The following is a 15,798-nucleotide window of genomic DNA, read 5'->3' as shown; positions in this document are numbered from 1 at the left end:
TGGATCTGAGAGATCTGAATGGTGGACAACTGCTGCTGCTGATCTGGAATATCCGATCTGGTGGATTTGAGAGATCTGAATGGTGGAACAACTGCTGCTGCTGATCTGGAATAGATGATGTGTGATCCCCCGATAGAAAGGGAACTATGGACTTGGGGAGTGTCAGGTGCTACAGATCGCAATATACACAAGGGTCTGACAGTAGTACTCGGCCCAATGTTTGAGGGCTCTAACTAAGGAGGATCGACCGTACCCTTAGCCGTACAACCCGACTACCCTATCGTACGGGCGAGTAATCTCTCCGAGTGCTGTTCTCGGTGTACTGTAGCCACAAGACGGCCGAAGGTTTATCTATGGTGAGGTTTCAAGGGAGCTAGGGGGCTTCCTATATACCCAGAGGGTACGTGGAAGACAGTCCGTGCGCGGTTCTGTCTAATGCGCTACTACTCGAAGGGGTACCCACAGGGGTTACAAGGGAGTCCAACAGACGTGACCACCTCTTGTATTTCCTACGTGCATGCCTCCCCAAATCCGCAGGTTTATGCGCTTAACGATAGATCCCGTGGTTTAAAGACGCCGGAACACGTCTCTAACCTAAAAAAAAATTTGCTAAAATTTGGAGATCCCACCGAGCCCTGGAAAGTGCTCTGATACCACTTGTTATGCTCTTAACCTGCAAAGCGATACCCAAACATAGAATTTGCAAAGAAAAGATACCGAGAACACAAAATATGCGAAAAAATATACCCAGAGCACAGAATAGCAATGATTTTATTATTCAGAGAGAAATGTTCACAGGCCTCTTCGAGGGGGCAACCTCCAATAGAGCAGAGCTTGATTACAAAACAAGACACACTCCTCCTCGCAGGGAGTCTCTATCCTTTATATATGACTCATACATGCCATACCACGAGCCAATATCGTGGGTTTTATTAATACCATCTATCTAATACTACCGCCCATTTACCATCTAACTAATACTACCGCCCATTTGCAACTAACTGTGGTCCCGTAATTAATTGCGGGTTAACCACTTACAAATATTAATATGGGCTTTATTGACTCTTGACTATGACGTGATCCCATGACATAAATAAGGGGGTTAGGGTGGGACCCTAACAATGGATCTCTAGTTCCCCCATTGGTGTTAGTGATGGCCTCATTTTCCATCCCATCAGCCTCTTTGATATGCTTTCACTGTTTCTCATCACTTGTCCAATCTCAATGTTTGAAAAGCATTTGGCTTGGTTGTGGTGCTAAGGAATACTTGGGACTGAGATGTTGAAATCATTGTCAAGAAAATGGATATCTAGTTCTCCCACTGGGACAATGGCCTCATTTTCCATCACATGAACCTTTTTGTCATGCTTCTTATCAGATGTTTAACTTAGTGTTTGAAAATTTCTCCATGGTGAATTTGCACATCTGTATTATCCTGTTGATCTTGTGATTTTGGACAAAATGGTGTACTTAAATGGCTTCCACAATCAATTTGAGTACTGTATGCAAATTATTTCTTGCTTGTGTAATCAATTGACAATTAAAGCCCTGTCATGGCTGCCAGAGGTTCTACCATATTACTTGACTGAATACTTACATTTCATGCAACTTTACACTTGGACTCTTCTGTGTCATAAATTACTCCAGATTCAGAAGGGATGGAATTCCTTCTAGATGCTCCATCAAACATTGATATATTCTTGTCTTGATATTTAACCCACCCAAAGATACCACTTCTGTGTGGATCTGAGGGCATTATTTTACCTGCTGCAGAATTCAAATAATCTCATCTTTGTGTTTCTCATCACATGTCTGATATCAATACTTGAAATTTTTTACAAGGTGAATTGACACCTTTTTATTATCCTATTGATTCTATGATTTTGGAAAGAGTGGTGTCTTTTAATGGCATCCACAATCAATTATAAATCCCCAAGATTGGTTTTAAGAGGCCTCTTGACTTCTCCAGTGGATGACCTTCTCCCTAGAGCACCTTTCCCACTTTAGGTACTCTCTAGATGTGCCAAGCCATCCCTTGCCAACTAGAGAAGAACTGAATTGGGCCATTAGAGAGGACGTCTACAGATTTTACATCCAGATTACTTGGACCTCACCTTTGGAAATTGGAAATCTCTTGGAATTCGAAATTCAATGTAAATCAAAAATTTTATCTTCATCCTAGAAGGTTTCTCGGATCTCAACCCTATATGAAACAACAATGGAAAGAGTACAATGTTTCACTTCAGAACAACCCAAACTTCTTGGAAATTCAAGGAGAAAAGATACCAAATCAAAGGGTTAAGTTTCAATCCATTTTAAGGCAACTCATCTGCCAATAGCCAAATCTGAAAATACCCTTTCACAACAGTAATAATGGAATCATGGAAAAAGTAAAATAAGCAGCTTATACTCTTCACTCAGATGTCAAATAACTTCACAGTTATGATTTTACTTGTGTCAAATCAGCAAGACATATATGGTTGTAAATAACAATGCATAAAGAACATATGTAACTGAATCAAATTTGGAAATTGCACAAGTTTTTGGACAACTGCAAACTTAATTAACATGCTCAAGATGAAGTACATGTACACATCATGGCTTTCTCTCAAGTCTGGTACAAATCCCCTCCCTGTGCTCCAAACCCTAGCTAGGGTGAATCGATAAAACCCTAGCAACCAAGAAGATCCAATATGCAAGCATCACTCTAACACATCCTCTGAATCAAGAGGTCCTCTCTTCATTCTCTTCTTCACAATTCCACCCTAGGGTTTGATCACAAAACCCTAATCTCTAATCTCCAAGGGATAAAACTTAACCCTAGACCTGTAGGATTCTCCTTGTGTGCAACGTGCACCAGTGTGAATGAACATATTTTAATGGAAAAACTCTCCTTCCTCTATTTATATGAGAGATAAGAGAGGCCAACAATTCAATGTGGGCCTTAGCCCTTACAAGCGCTTGTAGGCCAACACAAGAGAGATGATATGATCTTTAAGTACTTGTGTCATGTTGGGAACTTCATCTTCTAGATTAAAGTGACCAACTATTTAATAACAAGCCCATTTACTTAAAGACCCCCTCAAAATATTTTATCCTTGTTGGCCTTGGTGAATCAATTTTCTTTTGTAAATCATATAATATAATTTAATGTTGTTTAAATACCTTCGATATTGGCAATACTCCAATTAGTTTTGTAATTTTCTTTTTCCAAGGGATGGGATAATGATGGATAGGTTTCTATTTTTACTACTGCTTGGATTTTTTATTTTTTATTTTTTTTTTTTTAAATTTAAAATTAAAATTGAAAGTTTAGATATGTCAATGTTACTACTTCTAAATGCAAGAGATTTTTCTAACCCAAATCAATATTTATTCTGTGTAGGTCAGATCTCCTCATATTGTAAACCATAAAACAATATATTGAAATGCACAATAGTGTATGCCACAATGCGACCATTTATGCCAATGCATTGATGCATGCTGGAACAACTGCAAACACTTTCCTCAGGGAAAACTTGGTGATTCAACTATGATTTTATATTTACAATAAGTTTGTGTTCACATTTAACTGTTTCTTACATAATTTTGTTTTTATATTGTGGTATTTTATGGTTTTGATCTACTGTGTTACTAGGAATGGCTAAGTAGAGCCACAAACTAGGAAAAATTTAGTGCTACGGCTAGCTTGGGAGTCATTCATAGGGGTCATCTTCAACAAGGATGTTCTTTGATGGCTCCTTATCTTCCTTAGAATGGTGCTAGTGGAGGTGGAAGTCCCTTTTTTGAGGGTGAAGCCCTATATGCCTTGGGACTTATACATGCAAATCATGGAGAAGGGATCAAACAGTTTCTTCGTGAAATCTTACACAGTGCAAATCTTGAAGTATCTCATTCCTTTGCAAATATGCACTATTTTATAATAAAAAAGTTGATTCACCCTATTTTTCCAGCATGTTTTTCTCTGAAGGGAGCCATTACAGATGTGTGTTGTAATTTCTACAGGTAATTCAACATGGTGCATGCTTGGGTTTGGGATTGGCAGCTTTAGGAACTGTCGATGAAGAAATTTATGAGGATATAAAGAATATTATCTATTTAGATAGTGCAGTTGTTGGGGAAGCTGTAGGTATTAGCATGGGTCTCCTTATGGTTGGGACTGCAAGTGAAAAAAACTAGTGAAATGCTTGCATATGCACATGACACAACATGAGAAGATTATCAAGTATTAATTATTTTTTATGTAACAAATAACTCTACTTTCAAATAAGTTTTTTACTTGAAACTATTAAATTTTCTTATTTTTCCTTGGTCTACCTAGAAGATATGATTCCAATTTAGAAATGACATGCAGGGGTTTGGCACTTGGAATAGCCCTTACTGTTTATGGAAGAGAAGAGGAGGCAGATACACTTATTGAACAAATAACATGGGATCAAGATCCTATTTTGCGATATGGTGGAATGTATGCACTCATCCTAGCATAAGTGGAACAACCAATAACAAGGCTATCTGACACCTTCTCCACTTTGTTGTCTCAGATGTCAGTGATGATGTGAGAAAAACTACAGTGTTGGCCCTTGGGTTTGTTTTATACTCAGAACCTAAGTAGGTTAATTTTGTCTACGCATCTCGATAGAATTATCTTTTTCTAGTCAGAATCATAAGTGGAATGTTTTGCATAAATATGTCGGCAACATTACTATTGTTTCTATTTTCTTGTGTTGATTTGACAATTTTCCTTGTATTTTCATAGACACCACAAGTTGTATCTTTTCTTTCTGAGTCTTACAATCCACATGTTAGGTATGGAGCAACTATAGCAGTGGGTGTTTCTTGTGCTGGTACAGGATTGAGTGAAGCCATTTCACTGCTAGAGCCTCTGACATCATATGTAGTTGATTTTGTTCAAGGAGCTTTAATAGCAATGGTTATGGTTCTTGTTCAAACAAATGAATCGTGTGAATCACGTGTAGGTAACTTCAAGTATGTTATCCCCTAGACTTTACAATGGCTTAGGAGTACTTCATGGAAGTTCAAATTTTAAAAGCAAATATTTCCATCGCTTACCAAATTGTTTTCAAAATGTTGGTATATACATTTATTTCAATTTTCACCAAGCTGAAATGATTTCTTGATATTGTTTCAGGTGTCAACTAGAGAAAATAATTCTCGATAAGCATGAGGATACCATGAGTAAGATGGGTGAAATTTTGGCTTTTGGTATTTTAGATGCAAGTGGCAGGAATGTAACTATTAAAGTACTTTCCAGGTATAAGTATGATAGAATGACTGCAGTTATTGGAATGGAAGTCTTCACACAGTTTTGGTATTGGTATCGGCTCATCTACTTTTTGAGCTTGTCTTTTGCACCAACTTATTTTATTGGGCTTAACTATGACTTGAAGACCCCAAAGTTTGAATTTATATTTGATGCAAAACCTTCATTGTTCGAGTATCCTCATCCAATGGCACCTCCAACAACCACCTCAACTGCAAAGTTGCCAACCACTATTTTTTCAACATCAGCAAGGGCTAAAATGAGAGGAAAAAAAGAAATAGATAATACAAGTATAGTTGAAACAATATCTGGTGATGATGGTAATACATTTGTATCTGATAATGGTGTTGTGTGCTCTGGAAAGGGCCCAAACTCTAGTGATAAGGACGGTGAACCAATGCAGGTAATTAGTGTTATTATTGAGGTGTGTTTTGTCAGGATAAGCTTCTATTAAAAATGAATTATAAAAGTACTGATGAACATATTGGTGGCATTTAGTATGTGGAGAATGGTGATCTGTGTTTATTTGTTTCTTTGTTCACTATTTTTCTTGTGTTTTTTGTAAATAGTAATGTCCTTCTTGGGGTGGATCCAAATTTGGAGATTATTATTGATCGATAAAGGTCGAAAATGTGATTCATCTTATGTAGAACAGGGGTATTCATCTTATGAAGAACCATGTTACACCTTTATCCACAATCTACCCTACTTTATGTGGAAAGTTACGGTTGTTACTATCCAATGATAATGATAATTTTGATCCCTGATTCTATCAAAAGAGTATCGTGCCTCATCATCAACTGGTGACTTATATAGGGCTTCAAAATTGACCTCACCCAATCTGAATTGTTGCAAAACAAGTGCGATGTTGTCTCAATGAATGTATTTTTTTTTAAATGAAGTTATGGAATCATGATTTAGAGGTCGATTACTTGGACAACTCACAAGCAACACATACAACATATCTGATACCAGCTTTCAAGAGATGCAAGCAGCATCATAGATATGAATTTTGTGGTTGTTTGAGAGAAGTGTGAAACTGTACTAATAGTCTCAAGACAACACCTTAAATTCAACAGTTTCAAGAGGTTGAATGGCACTGTCTTCAGGATCCCCATAATGTTTAGGCACTAGTGGAAAAATAGAGACCATAAAAATGATATACTATCTAATTGCATTCCACCAAGGGAACATATGGCATATAATGTCCTTAAGGTTATACTCAATATGTATGATTGTAATGTTATAAGGACTCACCTACAACATGGTTCACTTGGTCTAAAAGAGTTTGAAAAGGCTAGATAGAGCCACACTATCAAAGCAAATTTTTTTCCTTCTTCAACCATGGGCATATAAAGTCGATGCATGGTTTATGTGAGCTCAACTTTTTGAATCACCAACATATTATTTTTCCCATTTCTTGGATTCTAATGAAGGATTCAAAATTTAGGACTTATGTTGAATATATCTCAAAAGAAGCAACCTTCTTGACATTATTAAGTGTAATTGGAATTTGATGCCTTGACCAAGAGAAAATGAAAGTTGTATGCACTTAAGAGAGATGTTAAGACAAGAGTCAATGTTTGAGTGCAAGGCTATGTGAGGTTTGATATTAAATTTTAAAATAAAAAAACGCAAGGTTATAATGAAGCAGCTGTAACAAGGTTTTACAAAATTGCAAGGAAACTCTTTTAATATACTCAAGTTAGGGAAACAAAGTTGAGATAATCTCTTAAAATTTAAAATTTCTATAGGTTAATATGTTGAAATTCAAGCTTTAATGCACTAGCTAAATATGGGAGATGGGCCAACCAAAGCTTGTTAATCTAGGTTGTCATTGATGTCAATAGTTGATCATCAATATGGCAGTGACCGAGATGCCAAATATTCTTGAAGATGCCAAAGGATGACTATAGCTCTTGTTAAGATATGAAGACAAATGAAGTAACAATCTTGTACCTTGATGATCATACTAAAGGATTACCATATCACTGCACTTGATGAAGGTCTAGAAAATATACATGATGACATGTTCTACCTCTAATATGGACCATGATGATGATTAATAATTGGAAGAATGCCCTCTATGCTGAGACTATGATGACTTATCTTACATTGAAAGAAGGGACTATGATGATGACCCTATGTTGAAGAAGTTAAGTAATAAGGCACTCAAGAACATGAAGAGGTTAAATACATAATGACATGAAGACAAGGACATGATCAAGGGCATAATGATAGTGGCCCTACATTGAAGAAGACAAGGACATGAATTGTGAAGAAAATTAACGAAGGAATCATCCATGAAGAAGTAGCCCATCCATGAAAGACTGTTGTTGTCCTATATTTCTACACTCATAAATATCAGTCACAATAAAAAATACTTTTTTCTCCCTTAGAGGTAGAATTATTCCATGAGACATACACCATATTAAATAGAATAATTTTTTTATTTCCAAAGAGCTATTACACGTCCCTAAATTCCAAGCGGTCGGAAAGTTAATGATTTTTTAATTTAAGGTATAATTTCAGGCCAGCAAGCTAACCTGAACGTGTAAATTCAAGTTGGCCTACCATTATGACATGACCATTCAATTCATGAATGAAATGAATATATAGATAGATAGATAGATAGATAGATAGATAGATATATATATATATATATATATATATATATATATATATATATATATATATATATATATAAGAGTTTCAGACCTCAAATTATATAAAGAATTCAGAGATACGAAGTATAGAAGAAGACAAAAGGCCGAGGAGAACAAGGAGAATATTATTTAGGATGAAAAAAAAAAGGATAATTCTATTTGGGCATAAAATCTTGGTTGAAGCTACCTTAGTTTCCGTGGTCTAAGCTTCCGTAGTTTCCATGGTCGAAGCTGTCGTAGTTGTCATGGTTGAAGCTACCGTATTTTCCATGGTCGAAATTGTAGTAGTAGCTGTGGTTGAAACTTCTGTAGTTGTCGTGGTCGAAGCTGCCGTAGTTGCCGTGGTCGAAGCTACCATAGTTGTTGTGGTCGAAGTTGTCATAGTTGTCATGGTTGAAGTGTTGATTTATTGGGATTGGAAAAATATAGCTTGTTGAAGTCTTCTCTTGAGAACATAATAGGGTACAGTTGGAGAACTTTGTGAAGCAACATATTGAAGATTTGTGAAGAACACTGAATACCATGATGCATTGAAGCCATCATGAGGTGACCTTGAAGAGGTTTATTTTGGGTAATATGAAGAGCAATGGTGACACCTTCATGTGAAGAACAAGGTTGTCATTGATGATGTGACGTGGAGACTAGGTGAAGGCATAGCTAAAGATTGATAAGGCTTGTTGAAGAAGACATTGGGACTCGCGAAGTATAACCAAACATATCTTGGTGAAGTAAAGATAAGGGTTGGAGCCCAAGAGATTGGAGACTCAAAGAGACAAGGTTGGTGCCTTGGAAGATAGGGTTGGAGCCATTGGAGCCTCAAAGATACAAGGTTGGTTCCTTAGAAGATAGGGTTGGAGCCCTAGAGGATAAGCACCCTCAAGAGACCAGGTTGGTGCCTATACCAGAGATAGGGTTGGGGCCCTAGAGGTTGGTGCCTCAAAGTGAAAAGGTTGGAGCCTTGGGAAGTCCAAGTCGGTGCTTGGAAAAATACAGGTTGGAGCCTGGGAGATTGAAGATTGGTGTATTCATCTAGGATTGGAGCACTAATATTGTACTTGATTTATTGAGATTAATAAAAGTATTTATTTTTATTGTTCATTTTGTGTTCTAATTATAAGTGATCTAACTAGTCAAAATAACAATTGAAAAGAAATATTGATTCACCCCCTTCTCTTTAGTTCCAACAATCGATATCAGAGCCAGTATGTTCACTCAAAAGCCTAACAACTTGAAGGTTGATCATTAGAACACAAATGGCGAAGCCAAGGAAGAAAGTCTCCAATCATCCTAAAGATGTGTCTCCCTCAACCACCGAAATTGAAGTCAATCAATCTGTGAAGGCTCCATTGTTCAATGGAAACATTGATATATGGGAGGCAAGAATGAGGAATTTCATAAAGACTCAAGACATTGAAGTCTGGAAATCGGTGATTGTTGATAGCATGATGGATGGAGAATCCAAGGAACATAATACAAGAGCAATGAAAGCAATCTTGAATGGGCTACCTGATTCTATGAAGGCCAATTTTGAAAATATTCATCAGCAAAAGGCATATGGGATAAATGTCATGATATTCACACAAAATGAGTGTTGACAATGATCTCTAGTCAAGAAAATGATGGAAAACAAGAATTCAATCCAGAGCCCATCAAGGAAGGTGAAAATATGAGTGATAACATCAAGCCTAAAGAAGACCTAGAAGATGGAGAGAATGAAAAATATTTTGAAGAATATCTCCTCACTAAAATTATGGATACCATGGAAGAGATTAACAATTTGAAAAAGGAAAATGAGGAACTTAAGAAGAAAGCACAAGTTGGTGACCAGGACAAGATAAGGAAGGAAGTTGACCTTGTTAAGCTTCAAGTATAAGAAATATACAAGGGGCTCACCAAGATTAAGGAAGAATTTCATCAAAACAAGAGAAAGCATCATGAAGAAGTCATATCCATGAAAAATCAATTGGATAAGGCAAAGAAAAGGGAAGAAACTTTATCCAGCCACCTTGAACAAAGACTCAAGAACTTGAACAAACTTGAAGCAAAGATTGGCTAGTACAAGGAAGAGGTCTCCTCTACTAAATCTCAACTAGAAGAAGCAAGGAAACAAGCACAAGGAGCTGAGAAGGTGATGGAAGCTTTGACATTCATATAAGGACAAGTTGATGAAGCAAAAAAGGAGAGAAACGCCATGCTATGCCAACTAGAAGAAAAGGATGATGACATCACCAAGTTAAAATCAAAAATCACTTCTCTTAATGCCCAATCGTGTGAAGCAACCGAGATGTAGGAAGAAATGGACATCATTATATCAAATAAGGATGAAGAATGAAAGAAGATGAAGGAAGAAATTGTCTTTCCTAAAAAATAAGTTGACTTGCTGAATAAGAACTTGAAAAGTTCTTCAAGTTCTCAAACCCTAGATGACATCCTAAGTCATCAAAGGCCTCGCCTCGATAAATCAAGTCTTGGCTATGCAGGTGAATCCTTAAGCAATAATGATGAAACCCCTAATGTTTCAAACAACAAGGATGTGACGAAGCTTGGAAGAAATGTTGATGCTCCCAGTTCTAGCAAAGGCAAGGAGAAGAGTCAAGAAAACTATGGAAGAAACCCTCCTCCAAGAAGAAATACAGGTGATGCCAAGAATACAAAAGGCGACGAATATTATCAAGGAATGATAATTTTGATTCCTGATTCTTTCAAAAGAGTATTGTGCCTCATCATCAACTAGTGACTTATATATGGCTTCAAACTTGACCTGACCCAATTTGAAATGTTGCAAAACAAGTGTGATGTTGTCTCAACGAATGTATTTTTTTTAAATGAAGTTATGGAATCATGATTTATAGGTCAATTACTTGGACAAATCACAAGCAACACATACAACATATCTAATACCAGCTTTCAAGAGATGCAAGCAGCATCATAGATATGAATTTTGTGGTTGTTTGATAGAAGTGTGAAATTGTACTCAAAGTCTCAAGACAACACCTTAAATTCAACAGTTTCAAGAGGTCGAATGGCACTGTCTTCGAGATCCCCATAATGTTTAGACACTAGTGGAAAAATAGAGACCATAAAAATGATATACTATCTAATTTCATTCCACCAAGGGAACATATGGCATATAATGTCCTTAAGGTTATACTCAATATGTATGATTGTAATGTTATATCGACTCGCCTACAACATGGTTCACTTGGGATAACACAGTTTGAAAAGGCTAGATAGAGCCACACTATCAAAGCAAAGTTTTTTCCTTCTTCAACCATGGGCATATAAAGTCGATGCAAGGTTTATGTGAGCTCACCCTTTCGAATCACCAACATATTATTTTTCCCATTTCTTGGATTCTAATGAAGGAAAAGATTCAAAATTTAGGACTTATGTTGAATATATCTCAAAAGAAGCAACCTTCTTGACATTATTAAGTGTATTTGGAATTTGATGCCTTGACCTAGAGAAAACGAAAGTTGTATACACTTAAGATAGATGTTAAGACAAGAGTCATTGTTTGAGTGCAAGGCTATGTGAGGTTTGATATTAACTTTTAAAATAAAAAAGCACAAGGCTATAATGAAGCAGTTGTAACAAGGGTTTACACAATTGCAAGGAAACTCTTTTAATAGACTCAAGTTAGGGAAACAAAGTTGAGATACTCTCTTAAAATTGAAAAATTCTATAGGTTAAGAGGCTGAAATTCAAGCTTTCTTGCACTAGCTAAATATGGGAAATGGGCCAACCAAAGATTGTTAATCTAGGTTGTCATTGATGTTAATAGTTGATCATCAATATGGCAGTGACCGGGATGGAAAATATTCTTGAAGATGCTAGAGAATGACTATATCTCTTGTTAAGATATGAAGACAAATGAAGTAATAATCTTGTACCTTGATGATCATAATGAAGGATTACCATATCACTGCACTTGATGAAGGTCTAGAAAATATGCATGATGATGACACCACATGATGACATGTTCTACCTCTAATATGGGCCATGATGATGAATAATAATTGGAAGACTACCCTCTATGCCTGGACTATGGTGAATTATCTTACCTATGATGACTTATCTTACATTGAAAAACTAAACTATGATGATGACCCTATGTTGAAGAAGTTAAGTAATAAGGCAATCAAGAACATGAAGAGGGAAAATACATAATGACATGAATACAAGGACATGCTTAAGGGCATAATTATGGTGGTCCTACATTTAAGAAGACAAAGACATGAATTGTGAAGACAATTAACGTAGGAATCATCCGTGAAGAATAAGACCATCTATGAAAGATTGTTGTTGTCCTATATTTCTGTACTCATAAAGATCAGTCACATTAAAAAATACTTTTTGCTACCTTAGATGCAGAATTATTCCATGAGACCTACACCATATTAAATAGCATAATTTTTCCTTTCCAACGAGCTATTACATGTCCCGAAATTCCAAGCACTCGGAAAGTTATTGATTTTTTAATTTAAGGTATAATTTCAGGCCAACAAGCCGACCTAAACGTGTAAATTCAAGTCGGACTACCTTTATGACGTGACCATTCAATTCATGAACGAAATGAATATATATATATAAGATTTTCAGACCTCATATTGTATAAATAATTCCGAGATACGAAGTATAGAAGAAGACAGAAGGCCGAGGAGAATAAGGAGGCTATTGTTTAAGACGAAAAAAAAGGATAATTATGTTTGGGCATAAAATCTTGGTCGAAGCTACCATAGTTGTCGTGGTCGAAGCTGTCATAGTTGTCATGGTCAAAATTGGTGTATTTGTCATGGTCGAAGCTTCCATAGTTGCCGTGGTCGAAGCTGTTGTAGTTGTCGTGGTTGAAACTGTCGTGGTCGAAGTTGTCATAGTTTTCATGGTTGAAGTGTTGATTTATTGGGATTGGACAAATAGAGCTTGTTGAAGTCTTCTCTTGAGAACACAATAAGGTAGAGTTGGAGAACTTTTTGAAGTAGGATATTGAAGATTTGTGGAGATCATTGAATACCATGATGTATTGAAGCCATCATGAGGTTACCTTGAAGAAGTTTTGTTTGGGTAACATGAAGAGTAGTGGTGACACCTTCATGTGAAGAACAAGGTTGTGATTGATGATGTGACGTGGACACTAAGTGAAGGCGTAGCTGAAGATTGATAAGGCTTGTTGAAGAAACATTGGGAGCCGCAAAGTATAACCAAACATATCTTGATGAAGTAAAGCTATGGGTTGGAGCCCAAGAGGTTGGAGCCTCAAAGATATAATGTTAGTGGCTTGGAAGATAAGGTTGGAGCCCTAGGGGTTGGAGCCTCAAAGAGACAAGTTTGGTGCCTTGGAAGATAGGGTTGGAACCCTAGAGGATAGGAGTCCTCAAGAGACCGGGTTGGTGCTTGTACTAGAGATAGGGTTGGAGCCCTAGAAGTTGGTGCCTCAAAGTGACAAGGTTGGAGCCTTGGGAAGTCCAAGTCGGTGCTTGGAAAACTATAGGTTGGAGCCAAGGAGATTGAAGATTGGTGTCTTCATCTAGGGTTGTAGCCCTACACAAATGTTGTACTTGATTTATTGAGATTTATAAAAGTATTTATTTTTATTGTTCATTTTGTGTTCTAATTATAAGTGATCTAACTGGTAAAAATAACAATTAAAAATAAATATTGATTCACCCCCCCCACTAGTATTTCCAACAAATCTTTCCTTATATTCCTTGTTTCAAAGGAAGCAATGAAACAGATCAAAGTTATTAACAATATTGAAGGGAGGGTTAATGAAGTAGATATCAAAAAAGTGTTTGAAATCATTATAATATTACTTTTCAAACACAAGTTGATATACAAAAGAAAAGTGGCCATGCAAATGTCTATTGGTGTAGTTCCTTGATGGTTTTCTAATGAACAACAAAGGCTATGTGATCATGGTTTAATTTTAAATGAGTTAATCACTGCATTGGAAAAATGGCCAATGATAAGTCTCAAGGGATTAATGACTACTCGTGTGAATTTTAGAAGACTACATGAGATTTTGTCAAACCTAACCCATGAAAGGGGTATAACGAAGCACTTTAGTGACAATCATTTAGGAGTTCCTTCAACAAAGGTTTGATCATGTTCATTCCAACACTTGAATATTTTGAGTTAATCACCAATGGGCACTTGATAATGTTATTCGATGTCACATTTAAAATCATAATCGAAGCATTGGCACAAAGTTTGAGACATATTTTCCAAAGATCATTAGACATGGTCAAACAAGTTTCACTAATGGGTGTTATATTATACTCAATGTCATTGTAATTTAACATGGAATTAAAAGGTTAGTACACTAGGTTAGAAGCTATGTTCATTAATACTAACTTTGAAAAGGCACATGATATCATGTGATGGCCATTCATTCTTTCTATGTTGAAGGCCTTGGGGTTTTTCCCTTTCTCAATTTAAAGTGACATAAACCTTTTTCATTGATGTTATTTCCTTGTCCACTAACTAGGTTAGGTTAGAGGAAATTAGCTTGTTCAGGGAAATTTGGCAAGGTTTCCACCCTTTTTTTCCCTTTTTGTGATGCTAGAAAAAGTTCTAGATCACCTTTGTTATGAAACCAGCTCAAGAAAAGATAGAAAAGATAGATCAATGCCTTAGAATTCAGCCTCTTCGAGGGGGAAACCTCCTTTACATTACATAAATGAACAATTCTTAGATGATTCAAAATGACAAAACCTTCTTTCTATATATAGGAGTCTAAGGAGTCACAATATAATCCAACCGACCTAACAATAATAATATAAAGCCACAAAAATAACAATATAGGGATTCTATGGGGCATAGTAATAACAATATGGGGGCAATTGGGGAACAACAATATTAAGAAGGGGTATAACTACAATAGTAATGGGGTAATCACTAGTATTATGGGGACCCAACATGCCCCTCTCCTTCAAAAAAGTGTTGTCCTCAACGCTTGAGTAGTTCTGGATACTTTTGCATAAAATTCTCATCCTGCCACATGGAATATTCAGCGGATAAGTTCTTCCGCTTGATAAGATACTCTGAAATTGATCAATTTCGTAGCTGTCGAGTTCTTGTTTCTGTGACTGCTTCCGGTTCCAATATAATTTTTCCTTCCTCATCAAGTTCTGGCAATATTGTTTGAACTGGGAGCTTGTCGCCTATAACCTTATTTAAACATGAAACATGGAAAACTGGGTGCAATCGAGAAGCTGCAGGAAGCTCCAATTTGTATGCCATAGTACCAATCTTTTGCAACACCTTGTACGGACCATAATACTTTGGTGATAATTTATTATCCTTCTTAGCTTGCTTGAGGGACATTTGCTTATATGGTTGTAGTCGTAGGAATACCCAATTACCTACATCAAAACTTCTTTCACTGCGATGTTGATCTGCCTGTTGTTTCATTCTATTCTGTGCCAACACGAGGTTATCCTTTAAGAGTTGGAGGACTTGTTGATGTTCCACAACCTGAACCTTAGAATTTTATCTTAAATATGATGTGATGGATGGTGGTTGATACCCATAAAGTGCCATAAATGGGGTCATTTTTGTTGTTGTATGGAAGGAAGTGTTATACCACCATTCAGCCAGAGGCAACCATTTGACCCATTGTGTCTGTTTATCAGATACAAAGCAACGAAGATATCCTTCCAAACATTTTTTTACTATCTCAGTTTGCCCATCAGATTAAGGATGATAAGATGAGCTATGAGCTAACTGAGTACCAAGACAAGAAAATAATTTTGTCCAAAAATTTCCAGTGAAAATGGGATCTCCGTCACTTACAATAATCTTTGGGTTTCCATGTAGCTTTTGAATTGTTCCATAAATGCAGTAGAAACT

The 15,798-nt window shown here is 36.5% G+C and overlaps 1 pseudogene; it reads left to right on the top strand.

The window, feature by feature from the left end:
- LOC149259277 (26S proteasome non-ATPase regulatory subunit 1 homolog A-like) overlaps nucleotides 1–15,798 on the top strand; it is a 106,754-nt pseudogene that overhangs the window by 11,708 nt on the left and 79,248 nt on the right.

Source organism: Pinus tabuliformis, chromosome 6 (genome assembly GCF_031772625.1).
Source record: "Pinus tabuliformis cultivar Carrire ecotype Pingquan chromosome 6, CPIR1, whole genome shotgun sequence".
NCBI classification, from domain to species: Eukaryota; Viridiplantae; Streptophyta; class Pinopsida; order Pinales; family Pinaceae; genus Pinus; species Pinus tabuliformis.
This window is presented reverse-complemented; position numbering and strand designations above follow the sequence as displayed.